The sequence below is a fragment of the Mirounga leonina genome, unplaced genomic scaffold (assembly GCF_011800145.1).
Source record: "Mirounga leonina isolate KUSES-001 unplaced genomic scaffold, KU_Mleo_1.0 Mir_366, whole genome shotgun sequence".
In the NCBI taxonomy this organism is placed as follows: Eukaryota; Metazoa; Chordata; class Mammalia; order Carnivora; family Phocidae; genus Mirounga; species Mirounga leonina.
In genome coordinates this window covers 27,223,309-27,250,976 of record NW_023270709.1, presented here as the reverse complement: position 1 = coordinate 27,250,976, position 27,668 = coordinate 27,223,309, and the positions used below count along the sequence as shown (strand labels likewise).

The 27,668-nt window shown below is 41.6% G+C and overlaps 1 protein-coding gene and 2 non-coding genes across 3 annotated transcripts in view; all 3 read right to left on the bottom strand.

Moving 5' to 3' along the window:
* Window positions 1-27,668, bottom strand: part of LOC117997523 (histone H2B type 1-C/E/F/G/I) — an 881,166-nt gene that overhangs the window by 542,012 nt on the left and 311,486 nt on the right. The window lies entirely within an intron of this gene.
* TRNAS-GCU lies at window positions 14,446-14,527 on the bottom strand. Its single transcript has one exon. It is a non-coding gene; the product is annotated as a tRNA-Ser (tRNA).
* Window positions 20,651-20,722, bottom strand: TRNAP-CGG. Its single transcript has one exon. It is a non-coding gene; the product is annotated as a tRNA-Pro (tRNA).

The following is a 27,668-nucleotide window of genomic DNA, read 5'->3' as shown; positions in this document are numbered from 1 at the left end:
TTTAGTTTTCCAGTCTCAGTGCGCCTTCTCAGTTTGGGGCACCCTTTACTGTCCCTCCCCCCCCACCCGACAGGCACGTAACTCCTCCGCCCCAAGTTCTTCAGAAGATCTTCCGTCTTCTTGACCTGCATTTCAAACCATGACTCAACACCATCTACAATTTCCCAGCTCATTAAAAAAAAAGTCATTTCTACCATGAACGACTGTTTCATACCCAGTTACTAAATACGTTCTTTTCTCAGAGAGAAATTCCCATTCCCATGTCTGTGGCCTCTCTGCTCTGTTCTTGCTTCAGCCTTATCCTTCCATGCTCATTCTTGATTCCTTTGATCTGATAAAGCGTTTTTCTCTCCCCCCACCCAGCTCTTTCTTTAAACTTGTTTTGTGTTTTTGCTCTTTTGGGGGGGGTTTGGGGGGGGAGGATGGCTCCTGTTTTGAACATTTCCCATCTCCTCAAGAGCTGTAACTATCACATTGTAACCTAGTACACATTCCAACACCTAACATGTGGACTTCAGAAATTGGTGATTTGTCTTGGGTGGAAAGAACTGGTTTTTTTCTTTGGAACAATGTTTTATAGGTGTCAAGATAGGAAATAAAAAAACAATTTGTATCTCTCATTTTCCCTAATTGACAGCCTCCTCTGTTCAGGCCTTTGCGATGTTTTGTACCAAAGAGGTTTGTCTTGGTATGTTTCCTGCTAGAAACAAAATGTGACTTCTCAATTAAAAATTCCAAAAGTGGGGCGCCTGGGTGGCGCGTCTGCCTTCGGCTCAGGTCATGATCCCAGCATCCCGGGATCGAGTCCCGCATCGGGCTCCCTGCTCCTTGGGAGCCTGCTTCTCCCTCTGCCTCTCTCTCTCTCTGTCTCTCATGAATAAATAAATAAAAAATCTTAAAAAAAAAAATTCCAAAAGTGTACTGGCATGCTCTTAAATGTTGTCCATATGGTGCATATCAAATAAATTCCTTTCTAGGACAATAGATTGTTGCTTTGCAATCCATTCTACTTATCTGGTAAGCAAAAGATATTGGATTCAAATCCTCACAGGATTTTGGTTTTGCATGTCTAGTACTTCTTGATACTTATTTCTTCCCACAAAACTTGGCCCTGGATTAAGCCTCATTTGCCTTATCTAGTCAGTTCCACACCTGACCTACAAGCACCTGGATAATTGAGAATAATGTAATAGTGTATAATGGTGCAGGGCGCGTGGGAAGCTCAGTTAAGCGTCTGCCTTTGGCTCCGGTCATAATCCCAGAGTCCCGGGACTGAGAACCCTGAGTTGGGTTCCCTGCTCAGCAAGGAGTCTGCTTCTCCCTTTCCCCTGCTTGTACTCTCTCTCTCTGTCAAATAAATAAATAGAAAAATAGAATCTTTTTTAAAAAATGGTGTATAATGGTGCAATAAATAATAACTGTTGAATAAGTGCCTATTTGCCAAGAACTGTTTCAGGCATCTGGGAAGCAAAAAGGAGTGAGACATTACCCTTGCTCTCATAGTCTAATAGAGGAGACCAAAGGTGCTTTTATACTTAATCCCAATAATCCCGCTGCCAGGAACAAAAGTGATGTGTTCAGGGCCTTCCTCAACTCCATAGTCCCCGGCTCCAGGGACCTAGTACTGCGATCCTATTTGTTCCCATTCTCAGTCCTTCAGGCTCCCATGAACACAACCCAGGAAGAGGCAGATTGGCCTCCTCCATGTAGGAGTAGGACCAGACCCTCCAAACTACTTCCGTAAACTCAAAAATCATCCTTGCCAGTTTCCTTCTATTCCATTCTGATAACAGGGCAGGTCAGTATAACATTGTGTTTGGGCTTTCCAGCATTATTTGATTCAAATACCATTTTGAAATATTTTTATTTATATGCTTGATCAAAAAGTTCATCCTTTGTAAAATATTAAGCTGAGGATTAACAAACCATAATATCTTTGAATTTATGTTTACATTAATTATGTTACAAAGTCAATACTTTAAAGTTTGTAGATTTGAATTCTAAATTTCTTTCTTGATTAAAAATAATATACACATGCTAAAATATTTGATTGACTCCTAATGGCCTGGAAGTTATGGTAACATCTTATTAGGGCTAAAGTGTTAATTTGTACTTTAAGAATGCTTACAAGACAATTTCAGGAAATGCTAACAATTTAAAATTTAATGTCCCTGGTTACTTTTCAGTTGCTTTTAGTTTTTGGGGGTATTATAAGCTCTGTGAATATTTTTGTGTATGTCTTTTGGTGAACTTATGCATTCATTAATTTCAGGCATATAATTAGGAGTAGAATTGACAGTTTACAAGGTAGTCATAAACTTTTCATAAACACTGACAAATATTTTTCCAAAATAGAGAAACCAATTCAGTCTTCTCTCAGCAATGTAAAATGATTTTAATTGCTTCATATCTTTGCCTTTATAACTTGTTAGGCTTGTTGATTTTTGTCCTTCTGAGAAGATGTGCAGTGATATTTCATTGTTTTAATTTGAATTTTCATTTCCCTTATGAATAATGATGTTGTATACCTTTTCATATGCTTCCTGTACCTTGCATGTCATTAAATGGAGGAGATTATTCGTATCTTTGAGTATTTTTTATTGAGTTATTTAACATTTATTTGTTGATTTTTAAGAGTCTTTTCCATATGGATATTTCCATACGGACATATCATTGACCCAGCACAATTTATTAAGAAGACAACCCTTTGCCCATTACACTTCAGTGTTTGTCACACATCAGGTGACTATATACATGTGGGTATATTTTTAGTTCAATACCAATCACCCTTACTACCATAGCTTAAGATAAGGATTAATATTAATTTAATAGTCCCCCAAACTTGTTCTTCTTTTATGATTGTCTTTGCAATTTTCATAAGTATCAGATCCAAGGAGATATGTTTCCTAACTCAGGGGTTGGCACATAATGGTGTGTAGGCGAAATCTAGCCCATCAGCTGATTTGGGTAATAAAGTGTTATTGGAACAGGGCTATGGCAGTCACTTGTGAGTTATCTATGGCTACTTTCTCGCTACAACAGCAGAGCAGTGGCAGAGATTCTAAGGCCTGCACAGCCTAAAAAACTTACCTTCTGGCATCTTAAAGAAGATGTTTGTAAAACCCCTATCCTAACTCATTTTATAACAGGGTTATCACTTTGATACTAAGATCAGGCAAATACACTACAAACAAAGAAAACTCCTGGCCAATATCCTTCACAAACACAGATGCAAAAATTCTAAACAAAGTTTTAGACATTAAAATCTATTCATATATTAAAAAAAATAATACAGCATGATCAAACATTCCTGATTTATCCCCAAAATGTAGGGTTGGTTTAACATGAGAAAATCAATCAGTGTAAAACTCTGCATTAACAAACTAAAAAAGAAAATTCATATGATCATCTCAATGGGTGCAGAAAAGCATTTGACAAAATCCAATATCCATTCCTGATAAAAACTCTCAGCAAACTAGGAACAGAAGTTCCTCACCCTGATAAAAGGCATCTACAAAAAACTCAACTAACACCATTCTTAAAAGGGAATCACTGATTTCTCCCTAAGATTGTGACTAAGATAGCTATGTCTGCTCTCACTACTTCTATTGAATGTTGTGCTGGAAATTCTAGTTAGTGAAATCAGGCAAAAAAAAAGAACAAGAGAGAGGAGAAACAGAGAGAGACAGAGAGAAAGGAAGGAGGGAGGGAGAGGAAGAGGAAGAGAGGAAGAGTCATCCAAATTGAAAAGGAAGCATTTGTACTGGATTTATAAAGAGCTAGTAGTACCGATGAGTGAGGTCAGAAAAGTGACAGGATGCAAAGTTAATGTACAAAACATAACTTCACTTTTATATACTGAGAACAATCAGAAATTGACATTTTTTTTAAATTGGTTTTTTAAGATTTTTATTTATTTATTTGAGAGAGAGAGAATGAGAGACAGAGAGCATGAGAGGGAGGAGGGTCAGAGGGAGAAGCAGACTCCCCGCTGAGCAGGGAGCCCGATGCAGGACTCGATCCCGGGACTCCAGGACCATGACCTGAGCTGAAGGCAGTTGCCCAACCAACTGAGCCACCCAGGCGCCCCAATCAGAAATTGAAATTTTTAAATTTATTCTATAATATGATAAAAAATATGAAATGCTTAGAGATAAATTTGACAAAAGATGTTAACTGCCTGTGCCCTGGAAAATACAAAATATTCCCAAGAGAAGTTAAAGAGGCAACTCAATGTGAAGATATAGTTTATTCAAAAGTCAGGAGACTCAGATTGTTAACATGTCAGTTATCCCCCAACTGATCTTTAAATTCAACAAACCCAATTAAAACCCAGAAGTTTTCTTTGTAAAAATTGATAATATGATTCTCAAATTCACATGGAAATGAAAAGGATCTAGGATAACCAAAACAGCTCAAAAAGAAGAACAAAGATGGGTGGCTCTCACCTACTGATTTCAAAGAATTATTATAGAAAGCCAAGCAACATGGTGTCACAAAACAGGCAAACAGGTCAATGGAACAGAATAGAGTGCAAGAATAAACTCACTCATATATGAACAACTGATTTTTGAGAGAGGCCCAAAGGCAAATTGGTGGAGAAAGGATATCCTTTTTATTTTTTTAATTTTTTAAAAGATTTTATTTATTTATTTGACAGAGAGAGAGACAGCGAGACAGGGAACACAAGCAGGGGGAGTGGGAGAAGGAGAAGCAGGCTTCCTGCTGAGCAGGGAGCCCGATGTGGGGCTTGATTCCAGGACCCCGGGACCCGGGGACCATGACCTGAGCCGAAGGCAGACACCTAACGGCTGAGCCAGCCAGGCGCCCCAAGGATATCCTTTTTAATAAGTGGAAAAACTGAACATCCACAGGCGCAAAAAAAAAAAAAAAAGAAAGAAAGAAAGAAAAAGCCCATAATTTACAAAAACAACCTCAAAAAAAAAAATATCACAGACTTAAATGTAAAATGAAAACCACAAAACTCCTAGGAGAAAATGTAGGAGAAAGTTTTGTGACCTCGTGTTAGGCAAAGAGTTCTTAGCTATGACACCAGAGATACGATCCAAAAGGGAACAAATAAATTGGGCTTCTTCAACAAAAAAATTTGCTCTCCAAAAGACAAGAAAATCAAAAGTCAAGCCACAAACTGGGAGAAATCTTTGCAAATTCACTCATTTGATAAAGGACTGTATTTTTGGTATGCTCAACATTCAACACTGAGAGAATAAAGGGTCCAATTAAATAAATGGGCACAAGATACGAACAGACACTCCATAAGAAAGTATGTGATTGCCAAATAACTACAGGAAAAGATGTTGAGAATCATTAGCCATTAGGGAAATTCAAATTAAAACCATAACCAAAGACCACTACACATCTACTAGAAAAGCCGAAGTTAAAAAGACTAATCATGCAAAGTGTTGCAAAGGACATGAGGGAACTGGAACTCTTGTGGCAAACTTGTGCTGTCAATGGAAAATGGAAAATAATTTGGCTGATTCTTAAAAAAGTTAATCATGTAATCTACGATATGATTCAGCTATTGCACTCTGAGTTTCTACTCAAAAGAAAATGAAATATATGATCATTGTCAACATGGAAAGATTTTTCCCTTCTTCCCTTGGTTCTTTGGCTGGTCTAACAATCAAACTGACATAAAACAGATTAACAGGAGAAAAACAAATTTAGTTTCATAGGTGCCGGAGCCCCATAAAAACATGACTCAGAGACGTGAGCAAAGCAGGCAGCTTCTATACTTTGGAGACAAAGAAACAATAAATTTCTGAAGAATCGACAAGACAAGCTGGGCTTGGGGTAGTAAATTAGTGAAGTAACAAGATTTGTCTATACAGCCCTGTTGGTCCTAAATTCCCAACTCTGGTGAGAAAGAGGTCTCCTACCCTCCTGGTACAGGGAGGGTACCTTTCACGTGGAAGATTTATTTCCTGCTTTCAGGGGGAAAAATGAGGGTCAGAGAGTTCTTCTTGTACCAGCTGTCTCTCAAGTAATTTTGTTCAAAATAATCAATATGCCAAAGTGGGATATTCCAGGAGGGTCTATTCCATTCCCCTTCATCACACGAAGACTCATACACAAATGCTCACAGCAGTCCTCTTTGTATTCGCCCAAATCTGGAAGTTGTCTAATGTCCATCAATACAAGATGGCTACAAGATGTAGTATATTCATGCAATAGAATTCTACTCAGCAGGGAAAAGGAATGAACAGCTGCTAGACAAATGTGTTGGTTTCCTATTGCCCTATTGCAGCATGATACATTACCACGGTTTAAAAGAAAAAAAAAAAAAAAAAAAGACAACAGGCGCCAAATCGAGTTGTTCTGCCAAACTGACTGGGCTCACTGAGGCAGACACTAAAACTAGGAATTAAACCTGCCAACATTAAGAACTTAAACACCGAACAGGCTCAAACACTGTAGCCAGGACCCTAGTCTCTCTCATTTCCAAACTCCGTCTCTAGCTACAAGTTGGCGGGGGGGGGGGGGGGGGGGGCGGTTAGGGGTTGACTTGACGTGAGTGTGATGCTGATAATCTTAGCTCCCCCCACCTTTTAGATGACTGACTTTCTCTTACACAAAGCAACGTAGTGAGCTACAGTTCCACATGTCATCTCAAGAGGCAATGTATAAATTGCACCAGCCTCGAATATTTATCCTGCAGCTTCTCTCAAAATTCACCGGGTCCTTTCAGTTAGGATAATGATCCTTGCCCTCCTGGGCAAAAATAATGGAAGTTGCCTCTCCCTGTTAGGGATGGGGGACTCACATCCAGCATCCAGGGGACCACGCTCATCACCAGCATCCTCGCCTGGATCTCAGCCACCAGCCTCCCCAAGATCACGCTGGTCCAGATCCTTTGAATTTGACTGATGTCAAGACGTCGAGGACAAGTGAAAAAGCCATGCTTGGTGCTCCCTCTCCAGTTGCCCAAGACAAGCGAAGCAGGAGCTGTGTTTGCAGATTGTCAAACAGGGATTTTGAAGTAGTCCAGGTGAACAGGATATGTCAATCAATCCCTTTCTGAGTTTTTCTGCCAGGGTAACTGGGAAGAAGAAGGATTTACCATTGTGGTAAGTGATAAGGACTGAGAATGTTCTTGTTTCCAAATGATGTTGTAATACACACATAAAATGCATACATAACACTAGAGAGATATTTGAATTAATAAATTTAGAGAGGTTGCTAGATAAAAAATGATGTACAAAAATCGATTTTATTTCTTTATATATTATGGTTACAGAGTGAAAGATGATATTTTAAAGAGGTCGTTTCTCCTCAGTTTAATCAGTGGAATCAGTTCTACGCCTATTAACACACCAGCATTTTCCTTCCTTGGCAACTGAGAAGATTAATGTAAATTGGTGTGGAAATGAACAGGGCCCAGAAACCTCAAGATCAACACAAAATGCAAAAACCCGAAGGCATTGCACTAAAAGTATCATTTGTGATAGGAAGCCATCCTATTTATAGCCACCTGGGACTGTTCCACAGACAATAAATCAATGAAAAGCAAAATTTCAAAAAGGCAGAAACGTATATAGAACCCGAATGAAAGATAGAGTAGGCGCTGCAGAAAGTGTGAAGGACCGCCTTTTCAGTAAAGACTGCTGGGCTAATTGGACAAGAATAGAGAACAAATCTGAAAATGACCCCTCTATGTCACCTTAAAAATTTCAGTTCAAAATGCAGTGTATCTGGAATGGGAAATGAAAAACAGGGAACCTCACATAAGATAACCCCAGTGAAAACTAGAGGACTTCATGGAGGGAAGGACTTTTCTAGGGGAGAGAATGCCATCACCATGAAGCAGAAGACGGAAAATCAGCATATATTAAAATTATGTTAAAAGAAAATGAAACCACTGACAGTGAAAATGAAAAACACAAAATGGCAAAGAGCTCATTTGCCAAAAAATAAAAAAACAAGCAAAACACTCCCTAACCAAATAAAGATAAAGAAGCCCAGTGGAAAAAAAAAATTGTCAAGACTTGAAAAGGCACTTTATAGAAGAGAAATTCTAAATGGACGGGGGGCCCAAACTCATTAGTGTATTCAAGTAAAAATCAGTCTGATGACCCTGCACACCAACCCCACGAGCCATGCTCACCAGGCGGAGCACAGTACCCACAGCGACACGGTGACACCATGTGACAGCGAGCATGTCAAGCGGAGGGGACTCTCCGTACCGAGGATGTGGGAAAATGGCAACACCCACACTGAAACCCTGTTCATCAGTGTGTACGAAAACTGAACGCATGTCTGATCTCTAATTCAGCAGCTTGAATAACTGCAAGCTCACGGCCTCGGAACAACTGACGCGTTTACGCAGCAGCATTGCTATAATTGCCCAAATTCGCAAAGGCCTCTGTGGGAACCTGTTAACTGGTATCTAGTAAAAACGCTTATACACACACATGAACACCATCATCCAGGAGGCAGGGCTCCTCAGAGTCCCCGAAACAGAGACAGGTCAGTGCTTTCTGGAGGTTAGCCACGGATGATGGGGAAGGAGACTCCACTGATTCCAACTCTTAAGGTTCTTGGATCCAGTTCCAAAGGGGGTGGTTCCTCCCTCCAACCAACACCAAGCAATTCTTGGACACCAGCAGGGTCCATTCAATTCTGATACTGTATATGGGGAACAGCATCAGATCCCACGGGTTTAGGGCTCAGTCCGATAAGACTGCCCCTCTAAGATGCCAGTTGTAAGTCCCAAGCTGTTACCTGTGCTTCTGATTGACTGGCTACAGATTGGAGTTTCCCAGGACCTCCTCCTCTCTTAATTTGCTAGAATGGCTCACAGAACTCAGGGAAACAACATTACCAGTTTATTAAAGGAAGTGATAAAGGATATGAATCAACAGCCAGATGAAGAGATACATAGGGCAAGTTGTGGAGGAAGGGCAAGGAGCATCCATGTCACACCAAACACCCTGTGTCTCCACATGTTCACCAACCTAGAAGCTCTTTAAACCCAGTCCTTTTGGATTTTCATGGAGGTTTCATTGCACAGTCATGATTGACTAAGTCACTGGCCATTGGCTGATTGAACTTCCAGCCGCGCTCCAATCCCCAGAGGTCTGGGGGCAGGACTCAAATTTCTAACACTCTAATCACCGGGTTGGTCCTCCTGGCAACCAGCCCTGCCCTAGGGTGGGGTCCAAAAGTCACCTTTATTAATAACAAGACACCCATTACACTTTCACGGCTCTGAAAGCATTTACAGGAACTGTGGATGAAGACCTAATATGTCTTATCATTATATTGCGGAGATACACACAGCCATGAGGGTGACACCATCAAGAAAGACTGAGTGTCCCATTACCATTTGGGGTTCTTTCATTCCTTTGCACATGGCTTAATGCCCATTTTGTAGCAGGATGGGAGTTCAGTGCTTAAACTGAAATTTAGGAGTTAAAAAAAAGCTAACTGGAAGTTGCAAGCGAAGTATGATTGAAAACATTGAGCAAAGGCAGGATATATATTCCATTAAAAAAAATGCTTTGGAAAGGAGCCAATTTTTTTAATTGAATTAAGTAATACTTATCTCTACAGGCAATTATGCATTCTTCATATCCTCTTTGCTCACTATCTCACTGCCTCATAAGATTTTGAGCTCCATGAAATATAGCCCATATTTCTGTGACTTTCCGTTTTAGCCCATGTCAACAAATAACACTCAACATAACTTTAAATGGTTCTACGATGTGGCAGAGCCATTTATATTTTTAAGGAGAATCCCCTAGAGTGCTTTATTAATGTTTTCTCTAAAATACGCTCAGGGTTGAAGGGGTAGAAGAATTCCATTACCAAAGGAATGGTGTAAGACAATTTCTATACCTTCCAGACCATCTACTTACTGTGTTTATTTTTTTAAAACAAATGCTGCCCATGGTAAACACATATTCCTCATCATATTCCTCATCGAAGTGATTTCTAATAAGGTATAGAAAGAATGCAAGAATTAAAACTCACTTCTTACACTGAGAAGCTCTCTTCTGGCATCCAACTCTAAAGACTGCGAGCTACATGTAAAGGGCTCTAGTTCCATGCTGCCATTTTACTGGGGCAAGTGAGATCACACCTTTTACTCACATCTTGCCACACCCATCTCAACTACTATCTCCTTTGATTGGATTTTCCATTAAAAAGCCAATCAAAATAAGGCAAGAAATCACCAGCCCATTAAGACTCCAGCTACACACACTAGTAAAGGATACAGAGTAATTTCAAATACTCACCAGTTCTTGGATTCAACAAAGCAAGGCGATGTTGGATTTTTAAATACGGGGTCTTGGAAGGCCTCTTAGACCTGATCCCTGAAGGAGGAGGAGGAACCAGCCTCAGGGAAAGGGACAGTTTAGAACAGTGGATAAGGTAGACACTAGATTTCAGACCAGACAGGTAAAAATTCTAAACCCCCAAGCCAATTTATCAGCTAGTGACCTTGGGAAAGTTTAAGTTCTTTGTGCCTAGGATTTATTAAATTTTAAGTGGAGATCATAATTGTATCAGATATTTTTTTAACGAGAATGTGACCCACATTTGATTAGGAAGTGCACATCTTAGCCCTCCACGCCTTATTTAATGCGTGTGGGTGTGATCGTGTCTGCTCACATGTCTGTTTCTCACACTGTGTGTCCCTGTACTCCTCTGGACCAGTCCAGGTCTGTGTGTTTTTCAGTAGTGTTGTGTGTGGTTTAAGTTGTGTCTCAACAGCAAGAGTTTGTTTCCTGTGTTACGGCCCGTGGGGTCACGGTCTGCATCACCTACCAGAATGGACTTCCTTAGGGTTGTGCTGGGTCATTGCACTGTGCCCAAGATGGCCCTGCCCAGAACCACGTACAGAGAGGACTTAGTAATGGTGCAGGAAATCAATACAGGAATGGATGAGAGTTGCTGTTTTGTGCCTGTCTGTCGCTGTATGTCCCTGTCATTGTGTGTCTCGATCATCTCGTCAGTGACAACCTCTGAGGAGGACCTGATTAGACGAATGTCTGATGTGCATCTTGTCGTCACTGCGTAGCAGTGTCCATGTTTTGTCCTTTTATGAACGTGTGGCTTTTCAGAATCAGTGTGTTTGGAAGTCATGAACCCTGGCTCTAGATTTGCCATCATGTGAGCCCCACAAACCCCACAAGGGGCGCTAGCTCCTGAATTTCTGGGTTTTGCTATTCAAGGACTATATACAAGGACCGTTTCTGCTCTCTGAACTTGACAAGACCCCAGACCTAGACCCATGTACGTATGTACCCAGACTCAGTACACAAAAATTCTATTCTGGAAGTAAATTTTTCATTTAATATTTCTTTAGAAGTCCATTACGTACCAGTCTTCATACCACAGACACACTACAGAGTGGGACACAGCCCAGGCCCTTACAGAGAAAGGGAGACAGATATTATGGGAGACAGATATTAAACAAATGGCTGGGAACATTTAACTGTAATTCTTGTATGTGCATAAAGAATTACAAGGGGCTCTGAGAACTTACCACGAGGCATCTTAATCTTGGAGACCAGAAAAGGCCTCCCAGGGTGGTTGGCATTAGATCTTTGCAGCTAAGAATGGCAGAAGAACAAGAGCACACTGCAGGGTGTAAGCATACAACTAATCGTAATTGGTATATTTTCTGCTTGAAGAAAGAAATCTCTTGAGAAGTTCTCATCTTATCAGAAGATAGTGCATTGAGAACAGATTACTGTGATTCTTCAGTGGTCTAATATGCTAGGAAGGGTTCTACACATTTCTGTATACATTTGATAGAAGCAGATTAACTGTACCCAAAGGAGTGGGGAATGGGCTTGTTGAAGAAATATCACCCCAAAGCAGGTGCACTTGGGCAGGTGTCTAATCAGCTGGGTCCATGACAAAGCACCACATGTGTTACAGAATGCAGAACCAAACGCAAAGTTGAGAAGCAAACAATCCGTCCCTTTTCTCTATAGCCATTCTACAGAAGGTAAATCTGGAAATAGTCTTTGAAAAAATATAAATCAGTCAAAGCAAGAGGAGCAGTCCAGATTGCACAAACATCCTAAGAAATGGGTTAGGTAGGAATTCATAGGACACGGGTGAGAGAGATCAAAGCTTCACTCTGAGGAGTATTAAGAGCGTGGAGGGTCTCGAATGCTGACATAAGGAGTTGGGTGTTGATCTAAAAGACAGTCAAGTTGTGGCCATTTGATGTATTTTTCTCTATTTTATATATATATATATATGCATGCATATAATATTATATTATTATACATATGTGTGTGCATTATATTAGTATCTATCACAACATGTCAGGATTTCTCAACTTTGATACTAATAACATTTTGTGCCAGAAAATTATTTGATGTTGGAGACAGTCCCATTGGCAGCATCCCTGGCCTTTACCCACTAGATGGTTCCTCTCTAGCTGTAACAACCAAAAATGTCTTTAGACATCGTTGAATGTCCCCCGATGGGGAAAAATAACCTGTGAGTGAGAACCACCGCTACAGATCCTTCATTCATGAAAGAGCAATGCTGGTGGAGCTGGAGAAGCCTCAGCCCTAAATTAAAAAAAAAACAGACAGAAGGGCCAGAGGCCGGCAACTCCTTAGGTTTGTTTTGTTCTGCTGAAGATCCAAGAAGTTTGCAATGAGCTTTGGGGAATGAGAATCTCACTGAGCAGGATGCTATGTGTTCCTATCAAGGAGCAATGGAAGTCCACTAATTAAAAGAGAAGGTTCATGTCATATACTTTTATATTGTCAATATTCAGTGAACTCATTAATACTCCCTAATCGATTTTATAATTGCAGTAAAGTGCATGCAGCACAGGAAACTTTACCTAGTGAGCAGATGATTGAGTGGAGAGATTCCTCTATAACGGTGTCAACAGATTTATTCAAAGTAAAGCTTACATGTGTAAAGTAAAGGTAGATCCTTCACTGTAAATAGCAATAATCTTCCTTCATTGTAAATAGCAATAATCTTCCCTCCTCAGCACTCACCCACTTCATGGTGCCAGAAATTAAGTAAGGGTTGACTCCTGTCCAGAATGTTCACAAGAGTGAACTTATTAAGAGTGCCTTTCAGTAGAATATTTTTTCTCTCAAATACAAATGTCCCATTTCAGTTTCAACTCCCCCCACCCCACTATTTCTTTCTCTAGAATTGTATGCACTGGTTTGGTGGTGGAGTGTTTGGGTTAGGCCCCTCTCGGTACTGTTAGTATGGGAGAGCATACTCATTGCAGACGGAGCTTTCCCTGCGCTCTGATGGCCTCTACACATGCGTATCCTCATCCCCTGATGTGGGGTCAGCTTTTCCCAATATAACAGTTCTAATAGGGGGCCTGCTTCTCCTCAAATTGCGTCCACACGATGAACTAATATCAGCCTTTCTACGACTACTATATAAAAATAAATTGGATTTAAATGAATTAATAAACAATACAATTTCAAAAATAATAGCATATGCAATAGCATGTTTATATATACCATATTTAATAGCATAATTTAGATATTTAGATACAAATATCTAAAATATATCTAGTAAAATATGGGCTATATTTCCACGTAGAAAAATCATGTAAGACACTATTGAGATACAGAAGACATAAATAATTGAAGGGTATAATATGCATTGTCAGATTCAATAACTAAAGATGTCTATTATACTCAAATTGATCTACAGATTCAAACAATATAATCCAAAATTACATCAGCCTTCCCTTTTTGAGGGGCAGAAATTTACAAAATGATTCTAAAATGTATATGGACATACAAAAAGGCAATTGAGAACAGGCCAATCTTGAATAGGAACAAGGGGTCAAGACTTATCACAAAGTTATAGTAAATAAGACAGTCGTGTATTGTAAAGTAGGCAGATGAGTAGGAAGGTGAAAAGCACCACACATACATGGACATTTGATGTAAATGGCAAAGGTGATTTTGAAGAGCAAAGGGGGAAAAGATAAGTCCTTCCGACAGTGGTGTTTGATTATTTGAATACCACAATGAATATATTTATCTACAGATCAATGATAGATCAATAAATAGATATTCCGATTGATTTTTCCTCCCACTATCAATAAGTATTAGTTGCAGGTGATTTGCAGATCTACATATCAGAGGTAGAAAAATAAAGCCTCCGCGTGTTAATAAAGGGCAGTCTCTGTGATTTCAAGATTTTTTCAACCTCACCTATCTTTCACTTTCTCTCCTCCTTCCCCCGCTCCACCCCCTCCTTTCGCAGGAACCAGAAAAGATGCGCAGCAGAAGGCCCTCGATTCGTCACACAATCAGCACCCGACCAACCATGGAGGGGAGAACCCAGTTTGCCACAGTGCGAGCCCGAAAGTAGGGAAGGGAGGGAGCCGCGAAGTCCACCTTTTTTGGCAAATGCGCTTAAACTGGAAGGATTTCTCTCCTCCTTACTAAAATACCGGACCGACGAGGGTGGGATTCGAACCCACGCGTGCAGAGCACAATGGATTAGCAGTCCATCGCCTTAACCACTCGGCCACCTCGTCACGACTGCCCAGCACCTTGTTCCAGCGCTTACTCGGGAACTCCGGCTGCCTTGGACGGAAGGACAAGGAGGAGAGGCTCGGGGACGTCCGCGGGACACGGGGATGGCGGCTTCTACACGAGTGGACCAAGGACTGGCCGGGAGCCTGGCGACGGGGAAAAGGCGGGGTCCGCTCTCGCAGGACTCGGGACCGGGGTCCGGCGGCGACCGCAGCACCTCGCCGCGGGGTCGGGGTCAGATGAGGGAGACGATGCGCGCATGCGCGCAGGCGGTGGGCGTGGCCCGGCGGCGTGGGAACCTGTGGGCCTCACGGGCGACCTCGGGGCCCTGGCGAGTCGGGACTGGGGTTCGTGGGAAGCGAGACAGTCTGGGCGGTTAGACGGCGGGTCCGCGTGGGGCCGCGCCCGTTCCTACTCCGAGTCCTTACCGCCTGGACGCGGCGGGGTGAACCTGCGCAGAGAGGAGCCCTTCACTCGTGGGGCTCTTCTCCCGCTCCTCCGCCTCCGAGGAACCGGGAGTCCCCCCACCCCCGATACCTCTGAGCCTCTTAGGTGATTTTCTTGGGGCAGGTTGCCCAACTTTCATTCGATTTTCCAAGGGATGTGGTGCTAAAAATGTTAAAAGACTCACTGCCAGCGAGAAAATTATTTGGAGAGAGGCTGAAAAAAAGCTATTTCAACAGCTTTTTTAAGATTTTGGGTTTGTTTCACGGAATGAATAAGATGCACATAAATGAACATGGGTAGGGCTGAATTCTGACTAATCAGAATGAATCATTTATGCCCGGGGAAAGAAGGTCCTATTAAAGGTGAGTCTTGCAGAGGAAGTGTTCTAGAGGTGGCCAGGAGAGGGGGTGTCCCACGCAGAGGAGGGGGCCTGAGCAAAGGCAGGGAGGCTCGCAGGATCTAGACAAGTGTGGAGAAATCACTGTGGCTGAAGCGCTGAAGCATGTGAGTGACTGATCAGGAAGCATCCATAAATCTGAGAAGGAAGGTGGCCATGAAGATTTTTTTTCCTGAAGCCCAAGCAAATCAATCATAGGATGAACAACAGGGAACATGGGCGAAATCCTGCAGGAATGGATCAAAGAACCATTGTCTCTTCTTATTTGAAAAAACCCTTCTATTTAAGTGTTTGCCGCATTGACCTGCTTAGATCTTCATGCTCAGCTTCACCCTCTTCTCTCTGCTTGTTTCCCACACTCGTCCAATTCCTGATTTTTTTAAAAAAAAAAGATTATAAACATTTATTTGGGACAGAGAGAGCACAAGAAGGGACTAGGGTCCGAGGGAGAGGGAGAAGCAGACTCCCCACTGAGCATGGGGCTGAAGGCAGCTACTTAACCAACTGAGCCACCCAGGTGCACCCAGTTCCTGATTTTGTATCAAGAAGAATCTATTTTCCCCTCTTTCCAACAAGACCTTTTCCCTCATGGAGAGCTCTTGCCCTTCCTTATTTGAACCTGGATAGATTTTTCTTTTTAATCCATACCTTGGTTCTCAGCTTAAAGCTTATTTTTTTTTAATTAACATTTTTTGATCAAAGTTAACCACACATGTTTTAAAATTGTAAGTACTTCAAAAATATGTGTCCATGAAAAAGTGGTCTTCTTCCTCTTATCTTATTCCCTCTTGAGAGAGGCAAAGATTTTCAGCCATTTGGCTTTTTGTTTGTGTTGTTTTTTTTACCAGCAGCCTATCTTCAAATCTCGTGCTATGGCAGAAATGGCTAGTTGTCCACCAATATTTGCTCCTTCCTTCCAAGGAATGGACATTTAGTAGGGCTCACAGACACCCGTTAGAAGACTACAATGCACAGCTTTCCTTGATGGCCAAGCATGGCCATGTGGCCAGTTTCTAAACTAGGGCATTGGAGAGTAACCGTTCGTGAGACTTGCAGGTAATGTCCAGAAGAGAAAAGAAATACCATCCACTTCTCTCTTCCTACTGTGTGTGCTTGCTGGGAATAGAAACACCATAGGAATGAAGGAGCAGGGAGGTAGAATACTGGAACCAACACCATGGAGCCAAAGCATCCCCTTGGAATTGACTATTCCTTCAGACAGTTATGTGAGAGGTGAGTAACATCTGCTTCCTTTAAGCTGCAGTAGACTGGGGTCTTTGTTACAAAGACAAAATTATGTTCTAACTAATACACAATGCTTTTATTTCTACTTACTGATTTTTTTAAGTTTAGTATTTTCTTTTGATTATCCATTACACAAAAAGGAGTCACCTCTCTTTCATGAACATTAGAATTGTTTTTTTCCCAAGTTACCACAAACAGCCATATAAATTTTGCGCCCCCAAAAGGAAAGAAATTGATGATTTCTATAGTTGCTATAGAGTTTTCATCAGGATGTCTTCACCGTGATCCTGTACATTTTCTTCCCCTGCCACTGGTGGTAGATATTCCACATCCTAAGTCTTTTTCTATCTTAATTTGCCTTCTCCTTTTGGTGGGGCACACTGTAGAGTAGCTTCCTGAAAAAGAGTTCATTGGAAGTAAGATTTTTGATTGTTTGGGCATTGGAGAATATCTTTTATGTTCCTCTATCATTTGATTGAATGTTGGTTGGGTATGGAATGCTAGGTTGGGGAGTATTTTCTTTCAGGATTTTGAAACTTCTCCACTCTCTTCTAGCTTCCAGTATTGCTTTTTGAGAATTAAGAGGTCATTCTAATTACTGATACTTCATTTGTAATTAGCTTTTCTCTCTTTCAGGATAATTTCTCTGTCCCCAGACAGAGATTTTCAAATGTCTGAAAAGTATGCCATCATGTGTTTCTATTTTCATTCATTGTTCTGAGAGCTCTATTACTTCATTAAATTTGGAAAATCATATATTTCAGTTTGGAAAATTAGCTTGACTTCTTTGTTGTTGATTTTCTCACTATGTATTCTCTATTTTCTTTCTTTTTTCCCTGGAATTTCTCTTTTTTTTTTTAAAGATTTTTTTTATTTATTTATTTGAGACAGAGAGAATGAGAGAGAGAGCACATGAGAGGGGGGAGGGTCAGAGGCAGAAGCAGGCTCCCTGCCGAGCAGGGAGCCCGATGCAGGACTCGATTCAGGGACTCCAGGATCATGACCTGAGCTGAAGGCAGTCGCTTAACCAACTGAGCCACCCAGGCGCCCTCTTTTTTTTTTTTTAAAGATTTATTTATTTATTTATTCATGAGAGACAGAGAGAGAGAGAGACAGAGGCAGAGGGAGAAGCAGGCTCCCCACGGAGCAGGGAGCCCGATGCGGGGACTCAATCTCAGGACCCTGGGATCATGACCTGAGCTGAAGGCAGACGCTTAACGACTGAGCCACCCAGGCGTCCCTCCCTGGAATTTCTTTTACCTCAGATTTTAAACCCCCAGGATATTTCCTCTACTTTTTTCTTTCTTTCTTCCCTGCCTCCACTTTTTTCCTTACTATTTGCACTCTTATTTTTTTTCATAGACTTACTTTTTTTTAAGGCAGTTCTACATTTACAGAAAAATTGATAGGAAAGTACAGAGTTCCCACATACTCTCTCTCCTCTAGCTTCTCCTATTATTTACATGCTATATTATTGTGGTATATTTGTTACAACTGGTGAACCAATGTAACTGAAATCCATAATTTACATTAAGGCTCACGCTTTGTGTTGCCCATTCTATGGGTTTTGACAAATGTATAATGACATGTACCCATCATTACTGTATCATACAGAATAATTTCACTGCCCTGCGCCCTACGTCTTTATTCCTATATCCCTCCCTACCCTTTTCAGAGTAGCTTCTTTCACTTAACAATATGCTTTTAAGGTTCTTTCATGTCTTTTTGTGGCTTGATAGCTCATTTCTTTTTCTTACTAAATAATATTCCATCATATGATGTACTAGTTTATCCATTCACTTATTTTTTTAATGTTTTATTTATTTATTTTAGAGAGAGAGAGAGAGTGCACAAACACGGGGAGGGGTGTAGGGAGACGGAGAGAGATTCTTAAGCAGACTTCACACTGAGCGCACAGCCTGACTCAGGGCTCAATCCCAGGACCCTGAGATCATGACCTGAGCCAAAACCAATAGTTGGATGCTTAACAAATTGAGCCACCCAGGCGCCCACCCCATCCATTAATTTATTGAAGGACATTTTGGTTGCTTCCAAGTTGTCACAATTATGAATAAAGCTGCTATAAGCATTTGTATGCAGGTTTTTGTAGTCATAAGTTTCAACTCACTTGGGTATGTACAAGGCAGCATGACTGCTGGAGTTTCCCTTTATATTTTTTACTGAGTATTCTGGAAGATGTCCTTCACATTTATTCCAGCTGCTCCATTTTCATTTCTACTCTCACAATTTCAGTTTTAAGAGGCTTTTGTAATTGAGCTACTGTTTGGTACAGCATTCTTTCTCTCTGTAATAACTTTCCTGAGAAGTTTTCTTCTCTCTGCATAATATTTTCCTCTATTTTATTTTATTTATTTATTTGAGAGAGAGAATGAGAGACAGAGAGCATGAGAGGGGGGAGGGTCAGAGGGAGAAGCAGACTCCCCGCCGAGCAGGGAGCCCGATGCGGGACTCGATCCCGGGACTCCAGGATCATGACCTGAGCCGAAGGCAGTCGCTTAACCAACTGAGCCACCCAGGCGCCCTCCTCTATTTTTTCTAGTTCACTTTTATCTCTTTCATATTACTTACTTTAGATGTCTAGTGATCTTTGGTTGCTGGTTATAGTTATAATTAAGCCCTAAAAATAACTGGAAACTGAGATTGTGAGTCCAGTTCATTGACAGTGGACCTCACTGTAAAGTGATCTGCCTGCGCCATTTTCTATCAGACAGTATCTTTAGCTCATCCTTCTGGGGATAATAAAATGTCTCGAAGGAGGATTATTCAATCTCTGGCTTAGATGGCATAAAACTGACTTCCTGCATCCCAAGAAAATTCCTGAAGGACAAAGGTTGAAGGAAGTTCCTTTTGAATTTCAAACTTAATGAATGACACCATCTGCTTCAAGTTACAAAATTATATTACAAATAAATTATAAATTCATATTTCATGTATAAAAAGAGACAATATATTACACACCGCTTCTGAAGAAGGACCTGCATCTTCAATGCTAATTAGGTCTCCAAAATGGACCAAAACAAGGAAAGGTAAAAAAGACCACACACTTGCAGAATTACATTAAGGCTAAGATGAGCTGGGCCAGTTGAGCCTTGAAAGAAACTGTAGTGATGTGTGTGTGTGTTCACTGTCCGTGCTGGTCACAAAAGGAAATGATTAGCTGGCATGAGCAGAGTAACTGGATTAATACCTTCCTCTCCATCTTTTTTTTTTTTCTCTCTCTTTTAAATGTGTGTTCATTAATTTACCTGAGCGTTTTCAACAATTCCTAAGTGAGAGCACTTCCTGGGGCGGAGGAGAAAGTACTGGTGGGTTTTCGGGCACGGGGTGGGGATTGCTCCGGGTTTTTCTCTCGGGTGTTCAAACCCTGGCCAGCAACATGCCCTGGTTCTCCACGCTGTTATGGGAAGCCTGTCCTTCCTTCCTAGGACGCGCGAAAATGGTGACTATTTAGTTATTCGTGATACTGAACTCCGTGGAAACGAAAGCTTTTTTACTGCTTGCCCACCCCTGCGTCCCTAGCACGCGGCACAGGCTGACAATATTCACCCGCCGCCGGAGCCGACGAAGGAGCTCCAACCCGGGCGGTGCAGGAGGAGACAGAGGCGGGGTCTCCTCGCAGCGGCGGAGCGCAGCGCGAGCACGCAGGCGCTGCGAGTCCGAGGACGCTCCGCGCGGGGCGCCGTGGGAGCGGAAACCCCACTTCCGGACCGGGCGACCGGAGGGAAGATCTGCGCTGGCGCCGACCCCGGCTCCTCCCCGCCGCAGGTGTGCGCACGCGCATGCGCGCCCGCCGCCACGCCCCCAGCGGCGGGAGGGATGCGCCGGAGAGCTGGCGCCGGTCCGCGCTCCAGGTGCGTCGCTCTCAGAGCGACCCCCGCCTGCGTGCCCCGCTCCTCCGGGGACACTGCCTTTGTGCATAGGGTGAAAGCCCAGTCTTTGGGGCAAGAATATTTGGGAAAATACTTCTTTTTTTCCTCCCCTTCCTTCTCTAAATCCAGTTGGTTGAAAAGGAAGCGGGCTCGTCCGGGATTTGAACCCGGGACCTCTCGCACCCGAAGCGAGAATCATACCCCTAGACCAACGAGCCGCCTACGTACGGGGTTTGTCCATATTTTGATATAAGAAGAAATAGAATCAAATTCTCCGTTTTATTTTGTTTACAAATACTGTGTTCCCTGAGGAGGTGTAATCCCCCACCAATCACAGGGATGAAACAGTTGGAAGAGCTGCTTGTGTGCGTGGTTTGTTGGTTTAAACCACCATGACGCCACGTGGTTGGAAGCAAGCCTGCTCACCTGTAGGAGATTTTGACATCTTCTTTCCCCTTTGTTCTACTTTGCTAAACCGGTCTACGTAATTGAACCCATTTTCATTTAGCTTATCATTACATTCGGTTAGAAAAATTCGTGTTCTGGAGTTTTCCTCTTCTCTCTGTTACCCTTTGAAAGCTGGGGATGACCATGACTGAGGGGCTCAGAGACCATTTGCCCTAACAAGGGGTCTTCGCAGCTACCAGAAGTTCCTAGAACGAATACTCCGAGTCTCGGCAAATGCCGCTGATTCCATTCCATAACACTAACTTTTCAGGGGCACCAAGAGGTTAGTATTAGGCGAGTTTATTAACTTACCAAAACTTATGGTTAAAGTCAAAGTTTTGACCAGGGGTCATTAGCTGATATCCGTAAACCACGTTTTAAATCCATGTGAATATGTATGCATTGAACTAAGACACATTTCAGTTTTGCTGTACCGAATTCGATACCTTCAAAATTAAAAATAATTCGCCTTATTACATTCATTCTTTCAATTATTCTATAATTATTTATAGAATTAGAATTCCTGTTCAGTTTTGTTTTTTTTACCCCAAATGAGATTCTTTTACAAAGATGAATAAAAATAATGATTTTCTTAAATATGTGAGAAGAGAAATCAATTCTTTGTGAAAGAGAGAGTGGATTTAAACTAGCACTCACTTTATATTTTGATTTGAATTTACTGGATGGATTAAAATAATTATGAAGTTACTAGGCACTCCTCTTTAGATCTCCTACTCAATGTTGGAATAGTGTGATTCTTATTAAAATCCATCTGTTTGCTTTGTACCTTGACGGTTTAAAAAATCTTGATTGATTTCTCTGAAACATCTGCCTTTGAGTAGTAATAACTTCTCACTGCCCTCAATTTCCATTCCAAATGCCATGGTTCAGACTTAGCATTCCCCTTTCATGAAAACATGTTCTCCTCTTCAAGAAATAGCATCTTCTATTCATTTACAGATGGGTCCCCTGACATATGACTATAATAAAACTTTAAATCAAATTTTAAATACTTCATTGTGGAAAAGAATTGTTCAACCTGAACCCAAAAATTTCCCGAAGAATTAATTCTCTGGTACACAATTAAGAGCACTTCCCTTCATCTTGAAATCAACTAAATAGATTAGTTTACTAATTTCTGAACTCAATGCAATGGTCTTGGGGTCACACCCTCCATAGAGCGACCTACATTCTAGACCTCAAACTTCTGTTCTCCCTTCATTTCCATAGTGTGATATACTTTCCCCTTTCTCAATCCAATTTCCCTGAGAATAATAAATAATTTATTTACTTTTATACCAGTGAGAACTCAGACTCCAAACAAAGGCCATTATTTAAACATTGTTAAAAGGAGCATAATTTTACACAGTAGATGACCCACATGTAATTTATATTCCAGTCATTTTACTGAGACATCTACTGCCCTTGTCTAGGCCATTGTAGATCATACATAATAAGAGGCTTAGTTGTGTCGGCAAACATGATTGTATATTCATACTTAAACTCAAGTTCCTTGGTAAACAGAAGGCACACCATGAAGATATAGTTACAGAAGACAAGTTAGGACAATGGATAAAATACCCTAACAAATGAAAACAAGACTTATTTGCCAAGTTTCTATTTAATAATTACTCAGTGTCAGATTTATGTTAGGCCCTGGGTTACCAAAGGCAAGTAAGAGTTTCAGTCCTTAGAGAGACTCACTCTAAATGGCTATCTGGGTAGTTATAATTGTCACTTTTCTAAATGTTCTCAGCTGAGATTTTATTCCATGTTCTCTCATATCTCTCACCAAAAATTTTCCTTGTATGGCTTTAATTATTCCTTTCGGACTGCTTACGGTGGTAAGGTTTGGGTTCCGCTGCCATGGACCTTCCTCAGGGACAGCTCTCATCTGTTGTAATGGTAGGCCAATACAATCTTCACACATTTTCACTTAATACCATTATCTTTGGAAATATTACTGAATCACTAGGTTTATTATCATTTATAGATGGGAAAAAGAAGCAATCGTGGCACCAAGTAAATAAGAGTTAGAGGGAATTTTTCTCTCTTCACACTTTCAGAATCAAAAAGATGAGCCACAATCTTCTTGGCTATTTAATCAATGTAACTACACTTAAATGACAACTAATATACTTTTGGGGGCCTTCTGATGACTTCTTAACTTAGGCTCATGTTACTAAATTTTTCATCCTTCCCATCTGTTATATGAGAACCACTCCCACGTGAGTTCTATCTTAGACTACTGTGACTCACTTAACACAATCAAGTTTACATTAGTTCAGAACTCTAGTTTTGATCTGTATTTTTTTTAAAGATTTTATTTATTTATTCATGAGAGACAGAGAGAGAGAGAGAGAGAGAGACAGAGGCAGAGGGAGAAGCAGGCTCCCTGCGGAGGAGCCTGATGCAGGACTTGATCCCAGGACCCTGGGAAAATGACCTGAGCCAAAGGCAGACGCTTAACCAACTGAGCCACCCAGGCATCCCTTGATCTGTATTTTTATCTAAAGAATATATTTGGAATCTATTCCAAATTTCATAATCTACTCTGTGGTCTGACAAATGATTTGAATGACATTCATGTTAATTTCCTATAGTTGACTTTCACAGAGGTAATTGCCTGACATTTTTTTTTTACAAGTCCCCTAAAAATTTGCTTTCTCATAAGCGAGACAGAGTGGAGACTGCACTCAGTTCCCCTCATCCCCAACCACAAAATCTAGCATTTCTTGGCTGCCTCCATAAAGAGAAAAAGCTAAAACTCTACGCCCTTGAGTAGCCTATGTTGCAGGAATGTGGAGGGAGGATGCTGACTGAAAGAGGGTTCTTGACTGTGAAGACTGGTAAAGATAAGACCAAACCAGTCCGCCCCAAGAGCAATGACAGCTCTGACTTTTCACCCAAGTTCTCCCTCATTATAATACTAAAAAAATCATGCCCAAGGGTGGAGATATAACATGCTAATTAGACACGTGATGTATGAAGAAGCAAGACCTTTAAGTTCACAGGAGCCAAGCAAACCCCTCCTTTATATTCCCACCAAGTTCTCTCTCTCTTTTTTTTAATTTTTTAAAATTAACATATAATGTATTATTTGTTTCAGGGGTACAGGTCTGTGATTCATCAGTCTTACACAATTCACAGCACTCACCATAGAACATACCCCCCCCGATGTCTATCACCCAGCCAGCCCATCTCTCCCACCCCCCTCCACTCCAACAACCCTCAGTTTGTTTCCTGAGATTAAGAGTCTCTTACGGTTTGTCTCCCTCTCTGGTTTCGTCTTGTTTCATTTTTCCCTCCCTTCCCCTATGATCCTCTGCCTTGTTTCTCAAATTCCTCATATCAGTGAGACCATATGATAAAAGTCCTCTTTAAAGCTCTCCTGACCCCCCAGGGAGCCAGCCTGGAGACTCCTCTGTCCTGCCTCCCTCGCGCTCCAGCAGAAGCCCCCACAAAACCTTGCCTGGAGCTCCCCTTCTGCCTCCTGTCAATTTCTATTGTTAGGCCCAGTTCGGTGACAGAAGTCAGCATTTTCACCAACGTATTTATTTCAGTATGCAGATTGTACCCCGAGCACCGGTCCTTATTACTACATCTGGTTTATGCCTTTGAAATCTCCCTATTCTGCTACAACTAAGCACAGAGTCCTTCAAAGTTGTGACACTTATGTGCAAACAGCTGTCTCCAAATTCTTTACAAAATGGTGTCCCTGCTTGCTGAGTTTCTCACAAGATTTCTCTGAAAAAGGCAATGCTGGGAGATGAATGTTTAATGTGTCTCTCTCGTGTATGTCCTTAGCTTTAGAAGCTTTGGGCTTTTCAGTAGGATTGAGAGGAATTTGAAATGGCAGCTCCTTTGAAAGACGGTTCGTCAACCCAATTAATTTTCTTACAAAGTTTTTTTTTTTTAATCAATGTTTTTCTGAAAATATTTCTTTAGTCAAAGACAAGACCCAGGAAATAGCTGATATTTCTGTCAACTCTTACTTCTTTCTCTTCATCAGTTTTCCTGTCTTGTATCTCATAAGGATGCCATCTGCTTTGATCATCTCACACTTTATTTCTATTTGTCTGATCCCGTTCTTCCCAAAGATCACTAACAGGTCAGTTTGGGAGAGAACGCAGGGCACCAAATCACCCCGTGGCCCAATGCACCCATGGACTCCTCAGACGCAGAACAGGCCCCAACCTCATTTTCTCCTGGGGACACATGTCATGACTGTCCTTTGGTTTTTATTTCTTTCTAGAGTGAACCGTAACATACCTGTGACTCTCAGTCTTCTGGAATTACTCAAAGCCTTGGAGGGGGAGAGCATAGGGATGCGGAATTCATGGCCATTCTGGACAGCCCTGAGATCAGGCACTGCCCACCGCCCAGATTCCAAGATTACACCCAGGCAAGGAATGAGGCCACCTCCAGATCCAGGGCCATCAGCTGCCAGAGGCCCAAGGACAGGAGCACTGCTTCTTTAATTGTTTTCTCTCCACTTACTTGTTTTCTATCCCTCTGGTACTCATTTGTTGTTGGGTTTTGTAAAGTTATCTTAGCTTCTACCTTTTGATAACTTTGTGATGCCTGCTAAGATTGGTCTTTGACTGAATGTTCTAGTTGACCAATTTTATCTTTGGGGAGCATGCCCATTGTCTTATCTGGTAGTCAACTGAGTTTTCAAAAAATTCATTCATTGCTTATGCATATGCAGCGTCTCCAACAGGTTCTTCTTCATAACTGTTTATTCTAGCATCAGGTTTCCTTCTCCTTCCTTTATGACTTTAAGAAATTGTATTAGGTTTATTTAATTAATTAATTTATTTATTTATTAAAGATTTTATTTATTTGACAGAGAGACACAGTGAGAGAGGGAACACAAGCGGGGGAATGGGAGAGGGAGAAGCAGGTTTCGCGCAGAGCAGGGAGCCCGATGCAGGGCTGTATTAGGTTTATTTTAAATCCTTATTCTAATATCATCCATAAATTCACCTCTAGTGTAGATTTCCTCATTATTGTCATTTTAAAATAGAGCTTGCACCCTGCAGATGTCTCCTGCCCCGCGTCTGGAACCATGATCTCCCTTTGTTGATAATAAGTGTTTCTGGTAATAGGAGCAAAACCCCCTCCCTGATTGTGCAGATCCCAATGATACAAGGTGAGAACGGCCATGGCACGTGGCAGACGCTTCTGGTTTACCATGTCAGCCACACTACATCTCATTTGGCCCCTCTCCACAAGGAAGCCATCCACCTCTGCCAAGAAATTTTCCTGTACCATCTGCTACAACGCTGTGGTTTTTCTGAAGTATGTCCCTATCTTTCCTGAGATGTATGTGAGGAGATGTTGGTTGGGTTGAGAGCAGGGAGTTACTCTCCTCGGAGGTTACTTTGTCTGCCTTCTAAACATAGGGTTCAAGTCCTAGCCTGAGTGATAGCAGGTACCTAAACTACAACTCTGAAATTGTTTCCACCACTGAACACTCTATGAATTCTTTGGGACAGGTGGTGACTACAACAGCATAAAACTCCAAGGAAGTGGCTTTCTTTCTGTCCCTCCTCTCATTCTGTATTTCTTCATTGTTATTTTGGTTATTCTTAAAGAAATACACCCGATCTCCTCTTGTCTCCAGCCTGCTGGGTTATCACATAGCTTCCAAAAGTGACTGATAAAGGTGAGAGGTAACAATGGAAAAATCCAAACCTCCCAAATGCGTATTTTAAGGAATATCTTTAGGATTTAAATACTTTGCAATCATGAATTGAGTCTTCCTATTAATGAACCTGGTGTCACAAAACTGTGTCCTCTCTCTTAATTACAAGTCCCAGCCTCTGTATTCACACTGATTTCAGCTGTTCAAAATTGCGTGTGCACTTTGCCTTAATGTCCCCGGGATGGCAGGGAATCAAGGGGCAGGGCTAGTCACTGCTCATACTGTGCTCAGTTCGCTGGAGCGGTCAGCTGTGCGGACTCATGCATGCTTCAGGGAAACAATAGTTTGTCTGGAAACAAAGTTTGCAACCTCCAGAGCTTCCTGAGTGTAATCTGAAACTGGCCCGTCTGAGGAGAGCAGGGAGAGACTGAAGAAAAAGGCAGAGGCAACCCTCTCCAGGTTGGTAGGCAGCACTTTTAATTAGCAAGAGAATTTATATACTAGGCTTGTCTTTGGTGGCCGAAGACAAGTAGACCCCTGCACCTGCCTGCCAAATCTTGGAAGTTTATACAGAGGTCCTAACTGGGTTCAGTCACAGAGGTCTAGAGGGTGTCATAACACCATCTCACGCTCTCAAAGTTGTGTCCTTGGGGCAGCTTCTGGAAGCAGGGAAGGCTAACAGAACCCATATTCCAAGGACAGGGGAGGGAGTGAGGAGCTCCTGTTGCCAGGGTCCAGCTCATGAGTCAGCCAGTGGCCACATCCTCTCAATGACCTGCCCAACATTTGGGAAGAATCCATTTAATTAGATTCCTAAAGATTCGACCTTTATCACATTGTCAGAATCAGGGTCCAGAATTCTAATTCATAAATCATGGAATGGTCTTTATTCATTTCTGTAAAATTAATAAGTGATTACAGGGTACTTCCTATCTCTCATGCTTCCAACAGTGCCACCAAAATAACTTTTGAGATTTAGATTATTTGATTTGAAAAAAATAAACTAGAGAAAGGGGAACTATAATAAGGGATATGGGCAGAACTCTGTGATGAATCCCACGGTTCCT